The 10,392-nt window shown below is 50.3% G+C and overlaps 1 non-coding gene across 1 annotated transcript; it reads left to right on the plus strand.

The window, feature by feature from the left end:
- Positions 1-6,868: 6,868 nt before the first annotated feature.
- On the plus strand, positions 6,869-6,930 carry MIR11994 (microRNA mir-11994). The gene has a single exon (NR_162316.1). It is a non-coding gene; the product is annotated as a microRNA mir-11994 (primary transcript).
- The last annotated feature ends 3,462 nt before the right edge of the window (positions 6,931-10,392 follow it).

Below are 10,392 nucleotides of genomic sequence, written 5' to 3' on the forward strand. Positions count from 1 at the left end.
GGTGGTTGGATTCGGGTTTGTTTTGCTCTTCGTTTTTGCATATTCAGTTCCAGTGACAAGTTTGTCAGTCTGAAAACTTCCCCCTAGTTTGTGCATTAGAAACTCTGTGTGTGTGAGTGTGTGAGTCTGTGTGTGTGTGTGTGCATGTGTGTGTGAGTGTGTGTGTTCAGCCAGTATCTCAAGACCATAACTGATCAGCTTAGAGCTGGGTAGCTGTCACAGTCTCCCGGATTGAGTAGACTCCACTTCAGACTGGCACTTTGCCACAGCTCCTCTACACTGGTAGGTAAGACTGCCTCCTGAGGGCTCCCCAGGTGGCTCCGTGGTAAACTCTACACCTGCCAATGCAGGAGCCGCAGGAGACGTGGGTTTGATCCCTGGGTCGGGAAGAGCCCCTGGAGGAGGACATGGCCACCCACTCCAGTGTTCTTGCCTGGAGAATTCCACGGACATAGGAGCCTGGCGAGCTACAGTCCATGGGGTTGCAGAGAGTCAGACACGACTGAGCAAACAGGCACGCAAGACTGCCTTTTCGTTCTGAGGAGGGAGTCCTTCAGAGGCAGGACCTTCCAAATTCAGCACCTGATGACCCGAAATAGGTATAATAATCCATGTCCATTTTGGTAATAAACAAATGTTACAATGGGACTAAAAACTTGCTTAGTAAAACATGTACCATTTGAAGTTCTGCATTCATGCAAGGAATATCTCCATCTGTGTAGCCTATCTCCATCTGTGGTTATGGTATTGATGTAATCGTTTCTGTGATGGTTTATTTATCTATCTTTTTTATGCTCTCTGGGAGGCCTCTGGAAATGGAGAAGCTCTGGAAGGCCTCTGGAAATGGATCTCGCTTTCGACAGGGCACCAAACGGGGTCCTCATGATTTTGATCCTTCACACCCACCATCTGAATGTCAAGATGTTTAGGTCACTCTACTGGCTTACTAGCTCTGTGCCTCCCCCTCCCGTCTATCAGCTAGAGAGATCTCACCCACCTTGATCCTGCCTGGTGGATGATGTGAAAGGAAGAGATGCCTCTTACGAAAACTTTAAATTGCTGTGAGAATGCCCTTGCTGCTGCTAAGTCACTTCAGTCGTGTCTGACTCTCTGCAACCCCGTGGACTGTAGCCTGCCAGGCTCCTCTGTCCATGGGATTCTCCAGGCAAGACTACTGGAGTGGGTTGCCATCCCCCTCCTCCAGGGGATCTTCCCAACCCAGGGATCGAACCCATGTCTGTGTCTCCTGCATTGGCAGACGGGTTCTTTACCACTAGCGCCACCTGGGAAGCCCCGTAAGCTGCTTGAAATATGGACCAGCCTGCTGTGTGCAGATGGTATGCTGGCCAGTCCGAAGGGGCCCTAAGTAGGCTACAAGTGAGTGACAAGTCCTAGAGTTTCACAGTGAACAGTGGGAACACACACGGAGCAGCCCTGACAGCAGATGATGGATAATTTCAAAGCCTGATTTATTATCATCCATTAAAAACTTGGGAGTATGGAAGACTAGAAATGGGCTTCCCTCATAAATCTGTGAAGCTGTGGTGTAGAAAACAGACTAGGGAGGCAGGGAATGGCCATGTGACCAACTAGAAAGTGTCTGCCTTACCGAACAGAGTCAATGGTGTCATTTTTAAACTATGAGCTAAAGTTGGTCCTAGCCAACTTGTGACCCCAAATCTCAGTAATCAAGAGTCGCTAACATTCACTGAATCTTTATCGAATGCTGGGCTTAAAGGCTTGGTCCTTGACACGCATGTGCTGTGTGCTTAGTCGCTCGGTCGTGTCTGACTCTTTGTGACCCCGTGGACTGTAGCCCACCAGGCTCCTCTGTCCATGGGGTTTCTCCAGGCAAGAATACTGGAGTGGGTTGCCATGCCCTTCTCCAGGGGATCTTCCTGACCCAGGGCTCGAACCTGGGTCTCCTGCATTGCAAGCAGATTCTTTACCAACAGAGCCACCAGGGAAGCCCACGTGACACAGAGTTCTCACATAATTCTTCCCAAGGTTCTTACACAGGCCTTGTCATCCTCACTGTCTAGCTGAGAAGCAAAGCTTGAGCTAAGTGGCTTTCCCAGAGTTACACTGTTAGGAAGTGGTAAATGAATGGGGTGGCAAATAAGTCTGTGCAACATATGTAACAAAAAATGAGTGTCCACAAAGGGTTAATGCAAACTGAGAAAATCATCAACCGAGTAGAAAATAGGCGGAGGTTCCCAGGTAAAGGAACGAATCACCAATAAGTATTCAAAAGAAAATGTTCAGCCTCATGGGTAAAGCAGTGCGTTAAACGGGGGGAAAAGTCCGTGGTGAAACAGAATTATCTACTTCTGTGCAAAGTATTGGGTTGGCCAGAAAGTTCCGAACAAACTTTTGGCCAACCCAGTAGTTTTGTTTGCATAACTCTATGTATGTAAGTATATAGAAATGAAAACCACATTAAAACTGTTCCCCATTATTACTTCTGGGAAAGGGAGTGGGAGGGATGGTGGTGAAAAGGGACTTTGATGTTAGATTGTAAAGTATGAATCTCTTAAACATGAATGTATCTGTGTATCTTTAAAAAATCAAAACCTGTGTTTTTTTTTTTTTTTTTTTTTTTTTAGTAATAGGTCCATTGAGAAGAAGCAGGAAAGAGTTGACAGTGTCTCCTCATGCCAGATTGTAATTTAGGATTACCTTAGAAGGAGATCCGAGCCAAGTTTGGACCACCCATTGGGTTTCTTCCCAGCCTGGATTTCTGGGTGTGGTGGTCAGATGGATTGTCTCCCTGCCCCGGGGGTGGAGGCAGGGCGTGGGGCAGGGGTACATGGGGCGGTGGGCTTGCAGCAGCTGCTGCCACCTTGACTTATCCTCCAGCCTTTGGGAGCCACTCCCTGCACCGTGCCGGGTGGTGGAGGTGTGCTTGGTCAAGGGGGTGGACCCTGTGTTGTAACAGCCAGGAGCCAAGTGTGGGGGCGAAGAGGAGGCTGCCGTTCTGAGCCAGCAGTTGGGAAAGGCTGGAGGAGGAGGCGCGGTGTCTGGGCTGAGAGATGATGGGTTTCTGGTGGGTGGAGATGAGTGAGGGGGCCGCGCACGCTGAAGGAACGGTACTGGCACACAGCACCCAGGCGACAAAGGCCACGGCGAGTGGTTTAAGCAGCAGATGAGAGCCTCGGACGGCGCAAGCATGCTGGGAGAACCTGTGAACCAGAGACAAAGTTAACAGCAGTCCTGAACCATTATGAACGCCCTGCTGAAGGCTTACCCTGTGGCTGCAGGAAGCTGTCGGGGTATAGCGACCCACCCTGTGTTTAAAGGCAACTGTAGCCCTTTCGCAATGAACCAGTAGCCTCTTTCTCATGGCATTTGGCTGGCTGAGAAGCGCTGTCCAAGGTATTTGGTCATTTGCCTTTTTGATCCTGTAATGGAAGAAGCTCAAGTTTTTGATCTGCGAGGTGAGGGTATGGTGAGAGCATAGGAAGCTCAGAGTTCAGTTCATATACGTAAATGGAAGTCACTCTTGGCCTGAGAACCCTTAAAGGGATCTTCTACATCAGGAGTCCTTAACGGCTTATTTAGGCCTCTGCATTAAAGAATGCTTAAAAATGTCCAAAGGAATATTCTTTTAGAAGACTCATTTCAGTAACTGTTGAGACAGTTAAAAGGTACAACAAACCACGAAGAAAATCCATTATAATAACTACTATACCTTAGAGGTTGTAAGGATGAGATTAAATAATTGCGCAGTACCTCACGCAGCTCCACAGTCTCGATTCTTCATGGAATTATTAATAGACTGAGGACTTTTTGAGGACATGGACCTCTCTCACTCATCTGGATCCCTTCAGATTACGTCCCATCTCTCATTCTTATCTGACGAAAGAACCAGTAGCCAGAACTTGGGCTCTCTGTTGCCAGCTCTAGATTGTAAGTTGGCTTGGGGGAGGGGGGGGATCAGTATGTGTCAATAATACTGTGACCATGGAAACAGCAAGAGAGAGCATCCCGTCCATAGAGAACAGAAACTAGCAGATGGACGCAGGTACACTGGGCCAAGGGGCTAACGACAGACTCTACTGGGGACTTCTTTTTATAAATTTATTTATTATGTATTTGGCTGCATGGGATCGTTGGCTGTGGTGAGCGTTAGGCTTCTCTCTAGGTGTGGTGCAGGGGCTTAGTTGCCCCCGAGACACATGGGATCTTACTTCCCTGACCAGGGATCAAACTGGCGTCCCCTGCATTGGAAGGCAGAGTCTTAACCACTGGACCACCAGGGAAGTCCCTACTGGTGACTTCTTAACCACAGGTAGGGATGGTGCTGTGTCGGTGGCCATGTCCTCAGTGCCTGGTTCGGCGCCTGGCACAAGGTGAGTGCTCTTTGAAAAGTGGAATTTTAGGTCATTTCAAAGAGGGCCAGTGGGACGAAATCCAGGTGCTCTTAACGCTGTGACAGAAGATTGAGTCCTCCATTAGATACAGTGGTCACTCAGTGGTGCTGTGTTTTCCTGATGGAGATACAGAAGCCTCTCATAATCCATGATTGGCGATGTGGGGAAGTAAAAATAAATGTAGGTTTCTCCCAAGTTAAAAAAGGAGAGTTTTTAAGTTGCCACACATAGAATCCCTCGTCTGTGCCAGGCACAGAGGCACTTGTTTATTTCTGATTCTTAACAGTTGCTCTGAAGAGGAGATGGTGTGTAATTGCCATGTTGCAGATGAAAGCAAACTCAGATAGGTGTTTAGGTTTTATTCTCTGGGCCAGTCATTTCACTAGTAAATGGCAAAGGCAGGATTTGGACTCAGAGACCCTGAATCTCACTGCTTCATGCGCCGGAAGCATTTTTTTTCCCTCTCTTACATTTTTAGTAGGTATCTTCCAGAACATAAATGAAACACTTCCTGCTGAAATTCATTTAATTATCATGACCAGGTTGCCAGCCCAGAGAAACTGAGTTGGGTAATTGGAGTGCTATGCTATTTGCCCCTGCCCTAAAATAGCCCAGACTACTGTACTTAATCTTTTTGGATAACAAGCTTTATTGAGGTAACATGCAGTTTACTCGTTTAAAGTGTTCTGCTCAGTTCTGCTCAGTGGTCCATCCAGCACCACTAATCCCAGACCATTTTCATCCCCTAGAAAACCCACCCGTAAACTGTTCCCGCTATCCTCCCAACCCGAAGAACTCTAATCTACCTTCTGTCTGTAGCCTTGCCTCTTCTGGATGTCTTACATAAATGGAATCGCACAGTATGTGGTCCTTGGTGCCTGGCGTTTTGCACGTGGTACGTTGTCCAGGATCATCCGTGTGGCCGCATGTTTCAGCGCCTCGTTCCTTTTTGCTGCTGAATAATACTGCATTGTGTGGATACACGTTTCTATCCATCCATTGGCTGGGGGATATTCAGGTTGTTTCCACTTTTTTTTAATGGGCTTCCTAGGTGGCTCAGTGATAAATCTGCCTGCCGATGTAGGAGATGCAAGTTCAACCCCTGGGTTGGGAAGATCCCCCTGGAAAAGGGAATGGCAGCCCACTCCAGTATTCTTGCCTGGAGAATCCCATGGACAGAGGCGCCTGGCAGGCTGCAGTCCACGGGGTCACAGAGAGTGTCAGACGTGAGTGAGTGACTTTCACTAGTTTAACTGGGTCCTCAACGACCAGGACTTATTGGGTCGCCACCAGTAAGTACAGTAGGTGCTTGGGCTTTGTGACTGCTGATCAAGCAGCTTTGAGACTCTTGGTGCTTAACACCAAGATTTTATTTAAAAGAGAGAGGAAGGAGAGAGAGAAGGAAGCCTGGCTTCCTACAAGCGGTGTCCCCTGACGCTCCCTTCACGCCTTGGCCTCTTTGCTCGTCTTCTCCTTCTTGCAGTGACCTCCCCCAGCCCTGTTTGTCTGCCTGACAGCTCCTACTCTTGTATTTAACTCTTTAGTTAGGAGTTTTTCAAACAGGGGCCGTCAGTGAATAGTGTCCTAAACCTCAGTCATCAGTCACCAGCTTGTGGTCAGTCTTGCCTCATCCACACACCTGCCTTCCCCTCCCGTCTCTCTTCAAACTGGATCCTTCAGGAGGAAATAACCAGGTAGCATACATTATTTGTCCCTTTGGGGTTTTTTTCTGGTCAAAAAAAAAATTTTTTTTTAACTATGGTGAAATTCATATGACAAAAAATGAACCTTTTTTTTTTCCCCCTTATTTCAAATGAGTTGGTTTAATTTCAGGTGGTACAGAGATCAGGATAGAACACGGACTTAAGAACACACTTTGGCAGGATTCTGGACTGGGTTTACATGCATCTCATAGCTGAGGTAGAATAGAAATGGCTGAGAAGAGCTAAAGATGAACCAGTGCGTGACTTTTTTTTTTTTAAGTTTATTCTTAAATGTAGAATAGGTTCCATGACAGCACTTCCTTCTAGCTATAGGTGGCAACAGATACTGTGGAAGCGAATCCAGGCGTTTACACAGGAATGGAACTAAGGGTCATCGTCGCCTCAGGCACAAGGACCAGCTTCCCTTTTGGCCAGATTTCTCAACTCCACCGGGGGCCGTGGCCTTTCCCCGAGGCCTTCGCTTTCAGCTCCTTCCGCTCTTCCTCCTGCTGGTGCCTAAACGCCTTATCTTCCTCCTCCATCTCCTCCTTGCTTCTTCAACTGCTTCTCGGGCTTCCTGCCGCCTTCGTGGCCCCACGTGGCTCCCGCCACTGAAAGGAACCAGGTTACAGAGAACAGCTCGGTGGCGTTTGGCGGGTGCTGGGGCCGTCGCCGCCTCTGCCCAGCGTGACGGCAGTGTCCTCGCCCCAGAAGGAAACGCGGCACCTGATGCGCGGGTGTTCCCCCACGCCCCCCTCCACGTGCTGCGACCACCGCCCTGGGCTGTGTCCCTGAGAGTTCCCTGTTCTGGATGTTCTCTACAAGTGCAGTCATCCAAAACGGGACCTTTCTGGCTGGCAGCTCCTTTCCTCAGCGCGTTTTCAGCGTTCATCCGTGCTGTGGCGTGGATCGGCACTCCACTCCTTCCCGCGCTGAAGCAGATTCTGTCGTAGAGGCAGGCGCGCGTCGCCGCCCGATGGCCGTTGGGACCGTTTCCACCGTCCGAGGGCTATGTGTTACATAGACACGCTGCAGCCATGGGCGCAGGTCCACACGCACTGGTTTGAGTCCTTGCTTTCAGTTCTCTTGGGGTGGACGCCTACGAGAGACCTTGCCGGCTCACGTGGCAATTCTGTGTGTGACCTTCTGGGGATGTGAGCTGCCTGTCCCCTGTGGAGCCTGCCCTGACTCCCCCACGCACACTCAGGGGATACCAGCTTTGCCAGCCCCTCCGTTAGAGCAGCCCCCTCACCGAATGGCGTCTTTGCTTTATGCGTGGTGTTTGCCACGCTGCATGGCTTCCTCTGGTAACCAAGCCCTGGGTCAGTGAAGTAATCCCATGATCCTGGCTCAGGAGATGGACCAGTAATTCCAGGCAGGGCAATCTGCGTGGGTCCGGAGGCTCTTGCTGGCTGAGTGGGGAAAGAGGAACTCTTCTGTTTGTTATCAACAGGGGCCCTGTGTGCCCAGGGCTGCCAGGAACACAGCCCAAGCTCAAGAGGGAGGGAGGCAAGGCCCAGACAAGGACAAAACAGGTTCCTGTCAAACCAGTTTGACTCCTGGATGCAGCCATGCTTGAAGCCAGTTTCAGTTCTAGAAGCTCCCGGTTCAGGAGCCAGTGCCTGCGTGCTCACACGCTTCAGTCGTGTCCAACTCTCTGCGACCCCAGGGACTGTAGCCCACCAGGCTCCTCTGTCCCTGGGATTATCCAGGCAAGAATACTGGAGTGGGTAGCCACGCCCTCCTCCAGGGGATCTTCCCAACCTAGGGATCGAACCCGCGTCTCTTACGTCTCCTGCTTGGCAGGCAGGTTCTTTACCAGTAGTGCCACTGGGGAAGCTCTCGTGAACCAGTGAATTCCCTTTCCTGCTGAAGCTAGTTTGAGTTGGGTTTTGTTGCCCGCAGCCAGGAGATGCCCATGACAGTGGACTTGTACGAGACTGTCCGCCAGTCCCCTGCCCTCCGGGACCACAGTGCCCCGCGCTTCAGCCGTGCTGTCTGCACGGGAGTGGCCGCATCATCAGAATCGAGCGAGGGACCAGGAGGGTCAGTTCCAGTTCTTGGGTTGTGGAAGCAGGTGAGTGTGACGTCTGTGAGAGCTGTCAGCAGGGAGAGAGTCCACACAGGCAAAGAGGTGAGGCGGGGCACAGCCCAGCACCCCGGGCCCCGGCCCAGCTCTGCACCGGCCACGCGGTCCTCGCCGGGGTTCACTGTGTAAGACATACCTATGCTCCTCTCAACGAGGCACCCACCCTTTGGGGGCCCAATCTAAGGAGGAACTGTGTGGAGGTTCCAACACCCAACTGTGCTTTTGAGCTATAAACATGGCCATTTCATATGGCACAGTGTTGTGTGAATGGTATTCTGCTGATGAGGTCAGAGAGGTCGGGGTCTTGCCCAAGGGACTGCGTGTGTGCTCAGCCATGTCTGATTCTCTGCGACCCCGTGGACTGTAGCCCGCCAGGCTCCTCTGTCCATGGGATTATCCAAGCAAGAACACTGGAGTGGGTTGCCATTCCCTTCTCCACGGCATCTTCCCGGCCCAGGGATCGAACTCTTGTCCCCTGCATCGCAGGCAGATTTTTTTTCTCTTTTTACTGTCTGAGCCAGCAGGGAAGCCCAGGAGGGTGTCATGAGTCACCTCGTCAGGTACCCAGATCAGCAGCCAAGAGGCCGTAGATACTCAGCGAAAGTCCAGCAGCCCTGCCGGCATCCTGGACGCTCTTCGCCTCGCTTGACAAAGCGCTCGCTGTTGCCTCCACGCCTTCACACGTGCTGTTCCCACAGCCTTGTCCTCCATGCGTCTGCTTTGGCATTTCTCTTCTTCTTCAGAGAGCCCCGCTTCTCAGAAGTCTTCCTTGACCAGCCCTTCTCCCCACAGCCCCTAGACAGACCAGGAAGCTGTCTTCAGTCCCTTCTCCGTGTCTGGGGCCCAGCGGCTGAGCAGGTCTCCGGGATCACACCATGAGCAGTGGTCGAGCAGTTACATGACTGTCAGCCCCACTGGGGCTGTGAGCAGACCTGGGAGGGGCCGGTTCCTCTGCTCCGAGACCTCGGACTCTCACTGTGCTCAGGTGTGAAACAGCGGTTGAGGTAGACATCTCCCGGACAAGGGACAAGTACCCAGAGGAGCCTGCGTCTGCAGGGAGCCCGGCCTGACACTTCAGAGCCAGCTGCCTGGACCCACCCATCGGAGAACTGCAAACTGCTTAGCTGGCGGCCCCTGCGAAAGAACTCAGAAACACCACACCCTCCTATGCGTTCAAAAATTGACATCGACAATGTCGAAGCTAAAATGGGTACACAGGGTGTACTTTTCGGGGTATGTTAAATATGGACACTGTCAGCTTGAACTGTTTGATCACTCCAGGTTACACATCCCTTGAAGCTGAAGAGCATAGTGGCCCCACCGGAACTCATGTAGACAGCACACAAACGAGCTCCTCTGTATTGAGGTTTCGCCTCAGTTTCTCTGAAACTTGTCTTCAGTTCCGCTCCTCTCAAAAGCTTTTAGCGCAGTGTAATTTATTCTTGTGGGCTTCCCTGGTGGCTCAGTGGTAAAGAATCCACCTGCCAACGCAGGAGACGCAGGTTTGATCCCTGGTCAGGAAGATCCCCTGGAGAAGGAAATGGCAACCCACTCCAGTACTCTTGCCTGGAGAATCCCATGGACAGAGGAGCCTAGTGGGCTACGGTCCATGGGGTCGAAGAGTCAGACACCACTTAGCAACTAAACAACCACAATACACTTTAAAAATATATATATTTATTTGACTTTGCTGGGTCTTAGCTGTGGCATGTGGGATCTGGTTCCCTGACCAGGGATTGAACTCAGGCCCCTTGCATTGGGAGTGCAGAGTCTTAACCACTGGACCCCCAGGGAAGTCCTCAACAGTATATTCTCATGCCTGAAAGTCGCTTACTGATCACACCATCTTCTCTGTGACAACTATGGATGTAAACCAGTTTTAAATTTTTAAAAATTTTCTGTGCTCCTAAGTCACTAAGTGCAAACTGTTATTCTGCAAAGGTATGATCACAAATACTAGTACATGATTGGTCAAAACTATAAATATTATAAGTTTTGATAGATACTGATTACACAAAGTATTATTTCACATGACATTTTTAATGGTTTAACTAGATTTCCCCCATCTTGTGTACTAGTAGAGAAGTATTACTTATCTCTACAGCTTCATCTCTTCTTCATTCTTATTTTTACGGCTATAAGCACTCAGAAATCTTGTCACATAAATAAGGAACAGAAAAGAAAGGAAGGAGTCCTGGAGTAACGTTAACCATGTTACCTCCGTTTG

The sequence above is a fragment of the Bos taurus genome, chromosome 22 (genome assembly GCF_002263795.3).
Source record: "Bos taurus isolate L1 Dominette 01449 registration number 42190680 breed Hereford chromosome 22, ARS-UCD2.0, whole genome shotgun sequence".
Taxonomy (NCBI): domain Eukaryota; kingdom Metazoa; phylum Chordata; class Mammalia; order Artiodactyla; family Bovidae; genus Bos; species Bos taurus.